Source organism: Lampetra planeri, chromosome 17 (genome assembly GCF_965212315.1).
Source record: "Lampetra planeri chromosome 17, kcLamPlan1.2.h2, whole genome shotgun sequence".
Lineage (NCBI taxonomy): Eukaryota > Metazoa > Chordata > Hyperoartia > Petromyzontiformes > Petromyzontidae > Lampetra > Lampetra planeri.
In genome coordinates this window covers 6,847,469-6,865,050 of record NC_136123.1, presented here as the reverse complement: position 1 = coordinate 6,865,050, position 17,582 = coordinate 6,847,469, and positions in this window count along the sequence as shown.

Sequence of the window (17,582 nt, the reverse complement as noted above, 5' to 3'; positions counted from 1 at the left end):
AGAATCCTTAAGGAATGTTGCACAACGAGCAGCATACGACGTATTTAACGGTCACCAATAAATCGTGCGCGAATGAAAAAAAACACCCAGTGGAAGTATAATGTGAGAGCGAGAGGCGCCAAGGCTGGGTACGGATTAAGCGACGGCATGGGCGTTATGCACACGTTGTAGAGATCGTAACGCTGGTAGAAGACTCAAGGGACACGAGATGGGTGAACGGCAAAGTTTAAGTAACCTTTATTTGTATTGGAAGTACGGCAAATAATACGCACAATAAAAACATCTGAAAGGCAACACAAGGTTATGGGAAACCAATATGTCGACGATAGTCATATCGTGAAATGTAACATCGTATCTTGTCGTGAAAAATATGTCGCGGCAAACCCTACTTGTAACATGGCAAAACCAAACGCAGGTAACGCGTTTAATATACAATTGGCATGTGCCACAGGCAGATGTCTTACACGAGAATACAGTGAGATGAGTGGTGGAATAAATGCCGCTCTACACTATGCAGCCATATGAACAATATACACTCAACTATAAACTATTTTCTATCTTACCAGGCAAGGCCCACTGAGCTATTTCGCTCCTTTTCAGAAGCGAACTGGCCACAAAATGTTAGCTCAACGACGTCGCTCATCATCATGCGGAAATGTAGAGCAGCCAAATACTCTCAACACGACCCGGAGAAAAATCCACAGGACCACGGGGAGAACATCCATTTATACAGACACAATTTCAACCGAGAGGAAGGTTATAGACTCAGCAATTATTGGAAAGATGTCATCAACCACTTTGGGTCGTGACTTGACTTGTGTTTTCTTGTCAATCAACTTCCACCGTCAGCAGTGTGGTGTGTGGAGCGGGGTGCAGGGATTTCCTGGTGGCCCTTTGCTGCATTGGCATTGCTGCTGCATTGCCATTGCTGCTGCTTTGGCATTGCTGCTGCTTTGGCATTGCCGCTGCATTGGCATTGCCGCTGCATTGGCATTGCTGCTGCATTGCCATTGCTGCTGCTTTGGCATTGCTGCTGCATTGGCATTGCTGCTGCATTGGCATTGCCGCTGCATTGGCATTGCTGCTGCATTGGCATTGCCGCTGCATTGCCATTGCAGCTGCATTGGCATTGCTACTGCATTGGCATTGCCGCTGCATTGGCATTGCCGCTGCATTGCCATTGCAGCTGCATTGGCATTGCTACTGCATTGGCATTGCTGCTGCATTGGCATTGCTGCTGCATTGCCATTGCTGCTGCTTTGGCATTGCTGCTGCTTTGGCATTGCCGCTGCATTGGCATTGCCGCTGCATTGGCATTGCTGCTGCATTGGCATTGCTGCTGCATTGCCATTGCTGCTGCTTTGGCATTGCTGCTGCATTGGCATTGCTGCTGCATTGGCATTGCCGCTGCATTGGCATTGCCGCTGCATTGGCATTGCCGCTGCATTGGCATTGCCGCTGCATTGGCATTGCCGCTGCATTGGCATTGCTGCTGCATTGGCATTGTTGCTGCATTGGCATTGCTGCTGCATTGGCATTGCTGCTGCATTGGCATTGCTGCTGCATTGGCATTGCTGCTGCATTGGCATTGCTGCTGCATTGGCATTGCTACTGCATTGGCATTGCAGCTGCATTGCCATTGCTGCTGCATTGGCATTGCAGCTGCATTGCCATTGCTGCTGCATTGGCATTGCTGCTGCATTGGCATTGCTGCTGCATTGGCATTGCTGCTGCATTGGCATTGCTGCTGCATTGGCATTGCTGCTGCATTGGCATTGCCGCTGCATTGGCATTGCCGCTGCATTGGCATTGCCGCTGCATTGGCATTGCTGCTGCATTGGCATTGCTACTGCATTGGCATTGCAGCTGCATTGCCATTGCTGCTGCATTGGCATTGCAGCTGCATTGCCATTGCTGCTGCATTGGCATTGCTGCTGCATTGGCATTGCTGCTGCATTGCCATTGCTGCTGCATTGGCATTGTTGCTGCATTGGCATTGCTGCTGCATTGGCATTGCTGCTGCATTGGCATTGCTGCTGCATTGGCATTGCCGCTGCATTGGCATTGCTGCTGCATTGGCATTGCTGCTGCATTGGCATTGCCGCTGCATTGGCATTGCTGCTGCATTGCTGCCCATGCTGCTAGTGCTGCTGATACACTTGGGCTACGTCCATCTCCAAACCTTTATAAACAGTTTGCCTTTAGAGGATAACCCCCTTTTCCTGATGACGACCGCTTGTGTTGCGATCGAAACGTCGTGATAATTTTATTTAAAAAATTTCTATCTACGTGACTTTAGCGAAATAACCAATGAATATGATTTTTTGCAGTCACGAACGTTTTAAGTCAAAATCAAAATTTACAGGTGTCAGGGTCGGGATCGAACCTACGAGCTGCTGTATACCATGCTCTTTGGTTCTTTCGGTAAAGTCACGTAGGTAGGAAGTTAACATTGCGCTACAGTGGAGCCCCTATTTTATTAAATGAACATAATATAATTATTTTAAATTAACATGCCATGACACTGCCAATCGATGTGCAAAAAAAATAAGTTATTTTAATTAAAATGAATTCAGATCGCACATGGCTAAGAATAACGTGTCACAACTCAGCGTGCATATCAAAGCAAATTGTATGTGAATGAAACCAATTGGCTTCACTAATGTGTATAATCAGGGCAGGTGACAGGACCAATGCAGTGATTACATCGAGGGACCGCTTATGCGTCGGCCAAGACGACTGGCAACTGAAACCGTAGGGAAAGTCTGTGATTGGACGACAAATCTGGTCTCATTATTGGGTAAAAAAAATACATCTGTGGAGTGCCAGCAAGTCTGTTTCTTTCCTCACTTCTGAGGGGGCCGTAGTCACACTTCCTTATGCATCAGGAGATTAAGCAAGTGTGAATAAAACTACAATTCATTTAAAATATACCATTTTACCCTGGAATAAAGAACATATCCTAATCGAGCTCATGCACAACCTTCAAACAAAACACTATAAACCCAATCCCACCCTGTACTTCATCTATAAAAGATCCATTGACTCCAGAATAAACTACTCCTAAACTGAATTTCGAAAACAATCAATAAAATAAAAAAATAAACTATAACCATGCTAATCCATTGCCCTCGAAGCGAGAAAGTGCTAAGGTCAAAAGCCATCATATGCCCCGGGGGCCCTGGGTTCCCCTTCCACCTGGGGGAAATTCTGGGTCGACCGACAGAGATGCAGACCACACTGCGGAAACTAGCTTTGTCCTACTCGTAATGGTTCCCTGTGGTGATTGGTTAGATTACAGACATACATTAACACGTAATTTCCTAAAGCTATGATTAATTATGCTTTCCATACTATATGTATTTACTAACTTATGTTTAGTTATATTTAACTGATGTACTGTAATTATATTAAATGTGGTGGCTACTGACTGATTCGGTCAGGAGCCTACTATTTGTGCGCTACTGTGTTAAATAATAATCGCGTGTATACAATAAACGTATGCAGGTATTTCCTACGCAACCAATGAGCCACACGGCGTTCTGAGAGTGCGAATTCTCAGCAGCAATGATTTAAGACTCTGAACCGGTTTCATCAGCGGAGTCTGCCCTGTAAAGATCGGCAGTTTACCAGAATTGATTCAAGCAAATGTGGTCGAACAATCCCCATGACGGGAAATACAAACGCCTGTACATTATTACACTGTATATTGCATTTTTTTTGCCGAAGCGTGTTTGTTTTTAAGTGCTTCTCGTCATTTTGGAACTCTCATAAAAAAAAAAACGGCAATTAAATAACGGCGAGTTTCTCGGTCGACTCGTACAACGTTGACCAGATGTGCTGGAAGAGGTGAGCGCCCCAGGTTTGGGTTTGGTACTCGTTCGCAAATCGGGAAAGTGGCATATTAATCAACCGCGGGGTAAGCATAATGGCAGTTTGAAAATAAACCCGGTTACAACTTATGACCCCCAAGGGGCAACGGAAGGCATGTTGGGCTAGAATTGGCTATGTTGGTCCCTCAAGGGGTTTAAATTCGGCATGTAAGAAGGGGGCCCTGAATAAATTTCCATGAAGTTATCTCATCCTATAAATAAGACTTCAGATACTCAATGGCTGCAGCGTGCGCGGAGACTCAGAGAGACACACACACACACACACGTGAATTTTTCCAATATAACGTGGGTGTTATTCATGTCCCTTGACGCCCACATTATATTGGACTTTTACTGTCGGTTTTTTTTCATCCTTCCAATCTCTAAACAATTGTAAGCCTCGTGGCGATGTAACAGATTTGGAGAAGGGGCTCGCTCGCGTTTGGTAAGAATGGTGAGAGGTGCAAGACCTGAAAAATGTTGTTTCAAGTGTTGGTGTAATCGACGTGGCACGCATCAGTTGAAAGTAGCGGAGCACGGAATTCCACGTGCACGGCTTGCCCCATAAGTGTGCGGGGTACACTCAGGGTATCTTGGGTCAGCGAGCAATCTCCGAAAGGGGGGCAACTTTTGTTGGGAGCGGATTTGTATGGTGTGCTCAATGGTGGGACTTATATTTGTGGGAAACTCTGTGGCACCGAGATAATTCTCGAGAAAGAGGCTTTTAAAACCTGGAGTCAATTCTGCTCCAGAATTCATGCACGATTTTTTTTCCGAGGAAAAACGAGTTCATCAATTATATTATTTTGTTTGAGTCGAGTCAATTTAACCATTTATCCAGGCTCTGGGATAGCCACGTCATTGTTTATTTTCCGCACCTCCGATTTAGCACGGTTGGCTACGTACGGTGCGAAAGAAGTTCAACATACACACATTATGGAATACATTGGGTAAAGCCCACTGAGCCATATAGCTCTTTTTCAGAAGTGACCTGGCCACAAATGATAGCTCAACGAAGTGGTTCATCAAGTGGAAATGTATAGCAGCCAAACACTCTAAAACGCGTTTCTAAATGAGGATAGCAACACCAGAGGCCCGGTGAAAAATTCCACGCCACCACGAGGAGAGAGAGACACGCAAACTCCAAATACACAGCAGGCGTCAGGGTCGTGAATCGAACCCACGACCTCCTGTATACCAGGCGAGGTAGTTAACATCTCGCCACTGCAGATATTGAGGCCTACTTTCCAAGCTGGTGACTTCTACAATTCATGACTGTTTCTGGAGGACTCGACAGCTATTAATTCGCACCTCCGATTAACAAAGTTGGCTACGTACAGTGCGAAAGAAGTTCAACGTACATACATAATCTCTGCGTCGGTGAAGCGTCTTTTATGCATCCCACATGGCATTGTGGGAGATTGGTGGGGGTCCGAGTTATGTTTACCTTGCGTGAAGTGCTTAATCTCCAGGGTAATCTGTGACAGAGCTAACGAATCCCTAGGGATGCTCCAGTCTAGGCGCCAAGGATTATCGACCGGTCAACCTCCATTATCAAGGAAGCAAAAAGCAATGGGGGGGGGGCGGGGGGTGGGCTAGCGGGGGATGGGGGGCACGATCGTAAAGGTGAACGTCAAGTCTACATACTTTCACAGATTTTTTTTCCAGGAGACGGTATTCAGAAATTAGTTTCTTCTGAATGCAATTTCATGAGCCATAGACACGCGCGTGTGTGTGTGTGTGAAGCCACTGTCTCTGATGATTTCACTGGTGTGAAGGATTTTCCCAGGGCTAATTAAATGAAACTGTGTAAGAGAATGCTTTGAGCTGTTCACTTGCAGTCCACTGAGTATGTTTTTTTTACGACCTGGGGTATTTGTCCAGCCAGGGGACCGTGATAATATTCTAATCCCCCCGTATTATATTATGGTTCTCCAGGGGTTGGTTAAGGAGGGTTTGAGTAATCTCCACAAGCACGCAGATGCCAAAAGGTGGGGGCGTTCTAAATGTTAATGAGGGTTTATTTGCTCCCCGTTAAGTAAACTCCGTAGAATGACACATCGCTCCTGTGGGTGCGTTGTAAGAACTGGCTCCGAAGTCAAAGTGCTCGCGCAGTATGGAGCACGGCACGTGGGTGCTCTCCGATGTGCGGTTGGGGTTGAGCCGCGCGTTGTTCGGCTCCACGTGTGACGGGTCCACCCCACGGCGCGTGGAGCCGCTCGGCACGTGGAGTGACACGCCGAATATCGCACTCGACAATCCCAAGATACATCGCAGGGCTACGCGGCGCAAGTTGCGGAAAACTTGCACGGTCGTGTTAGCCAACGTCCGAGCGAAATACTTGGCCAAACCGCGCAATCGCTTGCGTGGGGACTAAGTTTTTTTCGAGTCATCAATTAGCGATTGTTGCTTTCGATTACTGGAATCATCGGATGACGCACAAAATGGTTGTAAAAAATAAAAGTATCACTTCTGTTCACACATGTGCCACTGGACGGGAGGTTATGGGCTAGGCTTAGTGATGTCATCGGCATCATCAGCCACACCACGCTTGGGCGTAGTTCGTCGGGACAGCCACCAGTTTTAAACGGACCTAAAAAAATTGACCACAAAAGAGTGGTCTCGAATAATTTATTTGTCAATTCATTGACTTTAAGAACCAATCAGTTCCTGCTCTGGCTCGATTAACATAGCAATATTCACACACAAATGGGAGATATCACAGTGATATTGTTAATTAGCACAGATTATACATTTCCTGATGAGCACGTACTTTATGAGTGTACCCCGAGGGTCAGAGGTCGTTGATGAATGTAAGACAACACTGTCCAGGACGAGGAGGTTATTTCCACTCACGGTCGTCATTAACTCGAAAAAGCCAAGGGTCACAGGACCTGGGAAGAAACAATCCCACCTTAGTCTTCCCCAAACCCCCGCACATTCAATTGACCAATTAAACGATACAACACCCGCGTGGCGTTCACCGAGAGTTGCTGTCAATATCGAGGAGTGGGTTCCGGCTACTGTACATGGCGGACACGTAGGTGACTCGCGCATCTTCAGCACTCAAAGGTGTGCGTGTTGTCACATTCCTGTGGAGGTCAATGCGGGAGTGAGCAATCAGCGGGTCAAGCGGCGAGGCCTTGAGAGTAGACGCGAATATCGGGGGTCAGGGGTACGTGGGTTGATTTCATCAGGGACGGGATGAAAACGCACGACTGTGCTCCAGAAAGGTTACCTCGAACAACCGAGAGGAAAATATCAATGATCGCCGTTGTCGAAGGCAAACACAGCCTAGGCAGAAGCCATCGCACTCTTGAAAAAATATCAATGCAACTCGTTTGGAAAAAGCAATATTGAGCAAGGCACAATACCCGGTTCACGTGCGCGAGGAAAAGCAAGGATGACGTGGATGGATAACATTAAAGCGTGGACGAGGCTCACGCTGGAACAGACAATGAGGATAGCAGAAGACGGAAGCTAGTGGCGAACTATTGCCCGTGGTGCGGCCAACCCTCGGATGGAGGATGGCTGAAGACAAGACAAGATCCCCTGGTAGGGCTGACTCTCGTGGGAAGCCGTTCAGATAACTCTCTACAAAGGCATATTCTTAGGTTTTTTTCGGTAAAGTCACGTAGGTTAAAATTTAAAATTAATATTTTTTTATTTTACTTTTATTAATTTAAATTTTTTACCTACGTGACTTTACCGAAAAAAACCTAAGAATATGAATCATTGCAGTCACGAAAGCTTCAAATCTAGAATCTCTACAAGGCAGCACACAAAGAGCAGAGGTGGAGGCCAGAGTCCACTCGAAGTCCTTCAAGAGTGATCCCACAAATTGCACGAATTACAGGTTGAACTCCTTAGACTTGTAATAACATCACGCTTTAAATACGTAAATACATCAGCAGACTGCGGTAAGTCAGTGAAGACAAAAATGTTCACAGACTGCTACAAATTACGCAGCAATTCCTGGATCTGCGGAGCGCAAATTGCATCTGCCAGCTCAGTGATGTCTTGCCGATGCCGATTGATATGTGCCGCAGCTTAGCTGGATGCAGAAGCAACCACCCAGCTTCAGAAGGGGGTTGTTTGTTTGTTTGTTAAAAATGGGTTTTGTTGGTGAATCCATGGAAGTAACGAGGAGCAGAGGCGAGGTTAATGACGAGCGCCTTCATTGCCTTGATGCTGTTGTAATCACCAACTTCTGAGCAACCTTTTTATAAATGTGACCACTTTCATTGAGGGTAAGTCCCGAATACAGCTCAACTCTGTACTGCTTCATGTACAGTATATTGAATAATCCTTAGAAGAGTTATAACCCCCCCCCCGTGCCCCCCCCCCACTCCCGTGCCCACACCCTACCCCTAATGCATTGCTACTTTCAACCTTGGTTATATGTGACCAGTTGGAAACACCTAAACTGCTTAGACAGAGGACACTTGAGGTCAAGGGCCAGTCTCCCAGGACCCGAGACTGCTTTCTTGCTATGGAGAGGGTATCTGCAGCGGCAGGGCCTCTCTCCTTGATGATGATGGTGATTATGAGACGGTGGCGTTGAGTGGCACTTGCTCCCCATTTCGCTCGGCGCCTCGAAGCAAACCCACTCTAGGTGCCTGAGCGGTGGCTGACTCAACTGATCTCGTGAGTGAAATGGCGCGTGAAATGTCTGCAAGATGAGAGACGCGCCCTCCGCGCATCTGTTGATGCCACGCTCCGCCTTCTAAACGATTCGTGGCTTCCTCAGCCACAGCGAGTCGCCACCGTTCCACTTTGGATCTCTGTGACGTACGGTCTTATTACGGAGCTCCATTATCTCTGCTCCGTGCACCCCGGTAGCCTGGGAGAGGTTTTTTTTCTTGGAAGCCTTTTTAAGGTCGCAAACTCAATTAAATTGTCCCGGTGAAACTGTTCCGACTTCTGAATTTTGTTTTTGTCAAACTTGCAGCTATTAAAATTTCATCTTGTATGGAAGGGTTTTTTTGTGGGTTTAAACAGAACTCTTTTAATGCCGTGCAGGAGGCTTTGAAAATGTCGTGGATTTGATGTGGTGACATTATACTGGTAGGAACGAAGTGGACCAGACCACCAATAGATTATATCGTCCGTCCGTCCGTCCGTCCGTCCGTCCGTGTATCAACATCGACCCCTACTGCAAACACTTGGCAGGACCCTACAAAAACCTTTTGACTCAGTGGGGCTTTCCTGGCTTAACAAGTGTAATAATACATTATGTTTATATTATTTGGTTATTCGTTCCTACCAGCCCACCCCGCAGGGTCCTGTTTGTCAGAGAGCATGCGATGGCTCTTAAACTAGCACAGTTTAAAAGGGTCGAATCGGTTTACAAATCATAGCCGAGGGAGTGCAAGTCTCTACTAGAAACCTGTGGTCACACGGACACGAGTGGGTATGTATGAGGATGATTAAAATCAGCTCCGTAAAGAGCCCGGGCGAGAAGGGCTCACGATATGGTGATGTCATTGGAAGTCACATAATTACGATCTTATCAAACCAAACACGCTCAATACATTTGTAGTGTCAGCGAGTCGGAGACGAGGTTTGTAGAGGCACCTTCTTTATTGAACACCCACGCTCTCGCCTGCACACTCTCCAGTCGCCAGTCTATACACAACACTAGCTGTCTAACACCGACGGCGCTGACGGAGACAGCCAACAACGATCTAGCAGGGTAATGTCGAGCGAAGACGGCAGCGATGATAGCGACGATGGCGGCAGCAATGACGAGACGATCCAATCTCAGAACCGGCAGCCTCGAGCTCCCCACTCTCGGCCCCTTTTGTGCTACTTCTCGAACCCACTAGCGGGTTCCAGGGGCTTTCAGATAGGGCCATCCGTTACCCTTGCCCCAGTTCCTCCGCCCTGCCGACACACCCGCTCACATGCTCACCGGCGTGTGTACTGTTTGTCCACCACAGTTGCCGCTGCTGACCACCAGCCGGCGTTATTACACTACACGTTCATGCATTGTTTGAGCTGTCGACTGCACACATAGGTTAGGTGACCGAAAAGGTTAGCAAATGTCCTCGCTAGTGCGTGGCTTTTTTTTAAGTTGTAATGTACACTGCTCTTCTTGGGTTGGACCATGTGTTGCTTTGGCGTGTTGTCCAACGTTTCGCTCCACGTCCTGGGATCTTCTCCGGGAACTGAACTACTCGTCTCGGCACGTGGTGGGAAACGTCGCGCATGGTGCTGAAACAATATTTGGACGCGAGAATGACGCTTGCTCGCTGCTTCGAGGGGATCCACTTTGGAAATGCCATCGTGTGAACGTGCATCGCTTTGTGCTCTGCGTTCGCTTGCACATTCATGCGTTTGAATACGCACACGTGGCTTAGTGAAGGTACCATAACTCTTCCTCGCCAGAATAAGGCAGTACAGAAAGTGAACTAATCGCTCCTTTTTTCCACTGTTATGGGGATAGAGTAATTGCCTCCTCCCGCGTGGGTTTGCTCTGGATGCCCCGGGCCTCCCCCCCACCCACCACGTGTAATAAACAAACTCATTAACCGGCTATAAAAACATCTTAAAATAAAAAAAACCCAAAGGAGTATTCCTCCCGAAGTCATTCGACTCAAGTGTGGCTTTTCTAGATAAATAAGTAAAATAAGTAAATTATTATAATTATAGTTTGTAAACAACGACTGTGTCATCTTCTTGGTTCTTTCGGTAAAGTCACGTAGAATAGAAATAATAAAAATAAAACATAATAAAATAATTCTCACGACGTTTCGGCCACAACGCAAGCAGCCGTCCTCAGGTGGAGAGCAGGTGAGACTCTGTCTCCTCGACAGACCTGCTCTCCACCTGAGGACGGCTGCTTGCGTTGTAGCCGAAACGTCGTGAGAATTATTTTATTATGTTTTATTTTTATTATTTTATTACTTCCCTTCTACGTGACTTTACCGAAAGAACCAAGAAGATGAATCCCTGCAGTCACGAAAGCTTTAAATCGAAATTTAACGACTGTGTCGTTGTTTAAAAACTATAGTTATTACAATAATAATGATTTGTTAACGACGAGCTGTCGGCGTCGTCCGTTGCGTGACGCTGGCCCAGCTTGGCTGGGCGTGCTCGCTGGCAACGGGGCGCACGGGGGAAGCGCCACGCTTCACGTGGTGGCCAGGGACGGTCATTCATCTGGAAATGAGCATGCTCGTCTGGCAGCATTGCTTTGCGAGTATTGATCTGCATGCAAGGCACTCTCGTGCCAGGGGAATAGAGAAAAGTGTTGGGATGGACTCATGGATGAGTAAATAGATGGGGTGTTTTTACACCTTCGCTAAAGACCTTTTTTTTCGTATTCTTCTTATTCAGACCTGGGATGACTAATTCTGAAAATAACGGTCACTGTCAGGCTTTGATGCTTTGGCCAATTGCCAAAATCTATTTGTGTTTTTCTTATTTGTGAGGTTGGGATCCATCCATCTGTGATGAGACTTGAAGCGTGCTGTTGTAATGTTTACGATGCGGTGTGTATTGTATGGTGTGTCTCTGTGGTTCGCGATGCAAATACTGTAGCAGGGAAGGGCAATTACTAGTAAATGCCCAATTTTGTATCTTTTTATTTTACTGTTTTAAAAATGTATTGTAAAAAAAATATCTGGCATGTGTTTCCTGAAAACACCACACAATAGGCACATTTAATATCTCTTTGAAAAACGTTTCTGTTGAAGATTTTTCCAGTATCTTAAATCAATGATGGTATTCTCAGAATAATACAAAATCCAATATTTATGTCTGAATGTATAATGCATAGGAAATGTTGAATAAATCCTCAACAAATGAAAGGGGCCTTTTAGATTGGAACAATGCTATCAATAGTAATAGCGAAGAATGGATTTTAACAGCATGAGATGCATTTTGTATATGATAATTGCTTAAAGTGGTAATTGCTATAAATGCTAAGTGCATTGCAGCTTTCATGTAGCCTCAATGCAGGGGACATCCCTCAGAGGATGACCACCAATGAAATGGGGCGATGAGATCCACATGTGTGCAGGAGTTAGTATGTATGTTGAACTTCTTTCATACCGTACGTAGCAAACCGTGCTAATTGGAGGTGCAACACAGCACTATTTGAGGTGTGGTGATGAGGTATAATGGGGACGTTTTCACTACGCAGTGGACAGATTATGGCTGATATTCATGATGAAATCCAATACATAAGGCCTGTGTTTAAATTCAACAGGACATTTTCTCTACTCTGTAAATGTTTATTCAAACCACAATTTACCTTTTCTCATGGCAATATTTATCTGTGCTTGTTTGGATGTATAGCTCAGTGTCTGCACCGGCATGTCATCTTTTGTTGCTAGAAGATTTATACTGGGATGCCTGAAAGAGGTTTCAGATTCTTTTGTAAATCCTGGTAAAAACAAAATCTTTGAAACGCATTACGTAAATAATGGCATTGAATACCTGCTAAATTTCCAGTTTTTGACAAGAGAGTTGCAATGTAAAATGCATTTTCTCATGTGAAATTGTATTTAAAATAGGATATTTGCATAATTTGCAGACCCTTTCAAAATGAAATGATTTGCTTGGCTGATGAAATATAAATATATAACAGACTTTGGTTGAAAATGGGATCTGAAATGGGATACGATTTTGTAGATTACTGGGTTTAAGTTCCTAGAATGAGGCAATTGTGTTTGTATATGCCATTATAAAGCACAGTCAACTCAGCGTACTGCTGTCCCAGTTTCAAGAGTATCATTTCAAACCGACATCAACCCTCTCTGAAGCTGTCTTAGCCTGAAATAACAACAGTACCCAATAAAATTTGAAATTTAACCAAGGTGTATTATTTTCTCAAGTAATGTTTGAAAAATGTAGGGCTGAGGTGTGGTGATCAAACAATAATTCATGGAAATGTCACGGAATTCGGTGGTGCAGAGCTCCACCAAATTATTTGCTGAAATGTCTTATTAATTAAAAACATATATTGTTTACGTTCATTTTAAATAACCAGATGGGGACTCAAGCAACCAGGATAAGTCGATTGAAAGAGTGGCCTGGGTCTGCAAAATGACCAAAGCAAAACTAATAAAGTACAGCAATGAAGAAAGAAAAATATGTATCTCAAATAAAATTAAAACCTCTTAAAATAACCATTTAAACGTAAAAAACCCCAACTAAAACAAGGGAGAGCACTATGCCTTTTCACACGGAAAATACAGCACATTATGTGCGTAGTTTTTGAAATCTAATCATAAAGGAACCGCCAAATCTCATGCGTTTCTACTTTATTCGCATTCACTATGTATATAAAGCCCCCCATACCTCTGTGCCAGCATCGTAGCCTTGCTCATCAGCATTAGAGAGACAAAGATGACGCTTGTAGTCCCATTAGCCACATTAGAGTGTTGTTATGGCCTGAAAAGGCACCGAGGCTAACCAACATCAAATGGGATTTGTTGTTTTTGTGTGCAAGCGTGTCCCTTATATAACAATTATACAGATCTTGGAAGGATGAAAAAAACATTCTTTATAAACTGCGTGATGTGTCAGATTGCGTTTTTGTCTTCTTGAATATCCACACGGATGGCAATTTATTTCTGAATGGCAAATTATCCTCCGCAATAATGTGGTGTCGCATTTTGCATTTGAGTGCTGCTAAGCATGGAGCATCCATTATTCCAGATGTTTGAAAAGTCTGCTTTAATCAGTGATGTCGAATATTACAATAATCGCTGGCATTTAAAAAGAACATTGTGAGATCACTTTTAAAATAGACATATATATGTATTCTCTACGTATATTTTCATTGGAAAGTAATGTTTTGAGAAACTTATTACGAGTGTTGTAAAAAAAAGATGTACGCCAGCATGTTTCATAATACTACTTAATGAGTACCAGATATTCTTTAAATGGAGGTATGTGCTTTGCAAACTATTTGTTTTAATTGCGGAAGCAAGAAAGAATGTAGTCTCTGTTTGCTGAGATTCGTGCGCCTGATAGATTAACGCTAATCCAGTCTTTAAAGGAGCCTGCATGTGCTGTCCATCAATGCTCAGCATATTTTTTTCTTTCTGTTCTTGTGTTTATCCCCGGAGTTTCTCCAGCTGGCTTTTTTTTGGTTGGGAGTGAATTATAGCCACGCCTCGTGTGCCCAGTGCACGCACGCAGCAGAGACGCTCGCCGATTTTTGCCGAGCAGGGCGAACAGCCTGGGTGGGTCACGATGCCCAAACGAGTCGCCGCTGACGCCTGCAGGGTTGACATCCTCCGATTGCACGCACGAGTGCCCTCCGAGAGCAGGCGGCGCGCGTCCCTCTCGACACATTTCCTCCTTCACCCTTCGCGGCCAGCGCAGCGTGACACGGTGCCCGCGTTATGGTTAAACCTTTCCTTCGACGTGGAAGGGCGATTATGATTTTTTTTAAAGTAAAACGAAGCATCGTCGGCACACCGGCGGTACACCATGCGAGCAGCAGCAGCAGCAGCATCCAAGCGGTGACTGTGGAATCTCGCGCTAGCCGACGACCAGACACGCGTGACGACCAGACACAACGAGTGCCGTCACGACGCGTGCGAACGATAGCGATGGACGGACCAGAAATGTACACGTCGGCACAGCTCTTTTGGAAAAAAAAAATCATTGAGCGGTGGAACTTACGAGCAAGTCGATTTACAAACTAGAGGACTGTAAAATACGGATTGTGAGAACAGCAAATTAGGCTACGCAATCTATATCTACTGTACAGGGCAGAGGTGTGGACTCGAGTCATGTGACTTGGACTCGAGTCAGATTCGAGTCATGAATTTGATGACTTGCGACTCGACTTGGACTTGCATAACAATGACTTTGTCCCACCTCTGGTACAGGGTGTTTTAAAAAGATGGGCCCAATTTTAAAGCAGTATATTTCACGATGGCAACATGTTACAGTTACACAGAAAGTTACAAACGGTTTAATGAGTTATCACGTTTTACTAACCATTTTATAAATGCTCTATGTGCCCTCCACCTGCTGCACGGACAATATCGAGACGATAGTTTAATTCGTGCCAAACGCCTCTCAAAATGTCTTTTTCCACTGAAGTCACCTCTACGGTGATTCTGTTTTTGAGGTCATCCAGATTAGTCGCTAACGGTGGCACAAAAACACCACGGGTCTTTGACGTATCCCCACAAGAAAAAGTCGCAGGGTGTGGTGATGTCTGGGGATCTTGGGGGCCAAGAGTGTAGCGCCAAGTCTTGGGGTCCCGTGCGATCTATCCAACGTTGAGGCGGTTTGTCTTGTGAATTTATCTAGGCTAGGGGCTGTTTGTGGGCTGGGAGAGGCATCTAGCGGTAATCATTTGAAACTCTATGCCCCGCCCTCTCTATATGCCCCGCCCTCTCTATATGCCCCGCCCTCTCTATATGCCCCGCCCTCTCTATATGCCCCGCCCTCTCTATATGCCCCGCCCTCTCTATATGCCCCGCCCTCTCTATGCCCCGTCCTCCCTCTCTATGCCCCGCCCTTTCAAGTGGTAAGAGTTTCATTCATGGGCGGTTCGTGGTTGCAGAGATAAAGCGATTTCAAATTGGTCCATCTTTTTAAAACACCCTGTATATATGTATATAAAAAATAGTAAGTGAGAATTTGTGATGCATTGTGTAATGAAATGACGCGGCCTTTGTTTTCGGTAATTAATCTCGCTTGGCTTATGAGAACGGCAGGCCGTTTATTCATGTTGTAGGAAAGATTCTCCGCGCTAGACGGCGGAGTTGGGGATGGAACAAAAAATGGACGCATCAACAAGAAAGCAGCAGATGCAATTGCCCTCAAATCATAAAAAGATAAAAGGTTGGGAACGTTGCTCAGAGGTGGGTGTGTGAAACTAGAAGGGAAAGGGACATTGACAAATTTTCTGCGGAATGTGGGAGAAAGGTTGACTCATGGCAACAGCAGCAGCAGCAGCATGATCATAGCCATCATAAGTCGCAGAGCCACAGATAAAAGAAAACAGAGGAAATCTGTGAGTGTCATGATGGGGGCACAAAGCAGACGAGCCACGTGAATGGCTCAAATTCTCAATTCTTATGAGGTGGTGAACAAAAATCCATACAGGTGGAGATGATGGATGTGGGTGTAGAGAGAAAGTATTGTTGGTCACTGCACTTCTATTGTACATACCTTAATGCGTATATCCCTCTCACGTTCTCATATTGCACCTCTCAGACTGAAAATGACCATCAATTATCCTGCTGCGGCCAAAATGTCTCTCGAATAAATGATGGCATGGCGTTCGTTACCCCGAAATATTACATCGCCGGTTCGTAATAAAAGAGGGCATGGGGAGACCTTCATGCAGCAGTAGATTAACCATAGCTGATGATGAATAGATGGGTATTTCATACTGATATCGAATACAGGTATGTCGACGCACTTTAATGGATATACGGTGCTTTTTCTGGAAGACTTTGCTGTTTTTTCTTGAATTTTTCTGTTGCGCGTAGCCACTTTAAATGTTCCTTGTTCATGTTTTTGTTTGTTGCGCTTGCACCCGAGCCAAGAGCCGCATGGCTCACAGGGCAATACCTAATAAATGAATGAAAACCGGGCAGTTAGTACAGTTCTGCCTCATTCCTAGCCAACGATACATTTCCAGTGCAGCAGTAGCCCCTCCGTATTCCTTTCCGCCGGCCACACGTTCAGCCGTGTGGCTGGCGGGGGACCCACCCAGTCGCTTTCGCTTGGCCACCGCTCCCCCACGAGGAACGTGCCTCAATTACGGAGCTTGTGCTGCCAAAAGCTGTGCGCCCTCCTTCTCCTGCAGCGAGCAGACACGTGTGATGTCGCTTCTCTTGACAGCTTATGCAGCCGAAGCCGTATACGAGATGACAGGCAACTGCCAGGGGGCTGCTTTGCTGGTTTTGTTGATATTTGCTTATAGATAGGGGGGGGGGGGTTGTCTTTATATGATATTTTTTTAATTTCATACTTTTTTTAAACGAAAAGTTCGTTTTGCACAGCATGCGAAAACAATGGTAAGATCTCCTGTCATCATGCAAGTCTTGCCCCTGAGCGCTGCAGGGCAAGGCATCAGCAGCATAGAGCGTCGGGCTATAACCTTGCATTAATCAGCACAAAAAATTGCTAGCTGCTGCTAAAGCATGAATAATTACGGTGGTGTGTAAACTAGAAACACACGTCATCCTAAGCTGGAAGGAAAAGTTGTTTATGAGTAAATTTAAACGCATGCTCACAGAGCGCCTTTAAACAAACGCTTTGTTTACTTGCAAAAAATTTGGCCGGGGCTGATTAAAATGTTATTTTTCTGATACATTAATTGTTTTTAATTATAACTGCGTGCTGTTCTTTACGCTGCATATATTGCATGCTAGAAAAACATTGTCATTAATACATATATCAATTATGCATGCATGCTTTTCCTGGTGTTGAAATGTTCCCTGCAATTAACACTGGTGGCAGGAGGGGGGGGGAGTTATTCCACTAATGTTTGTGCTTGGCACGTCAGGATTAGAGTCGCTGGGTTTCAATAACCATTCTCAACGTCTCTGATTTCCACCAGCCTTCATTGATGACCCCGTGTCATATAACACGTCCCTGGTTTGTCAAACACAAGCGACCTTTGCTGATCTAATACTCTGTCCGGCTATTGTGAACGTATTTCGAGTAGGGGGTGCTGCTGTGCTTCAGTGGGCCATTATATCTTGTGAAGGCGTCACTTGA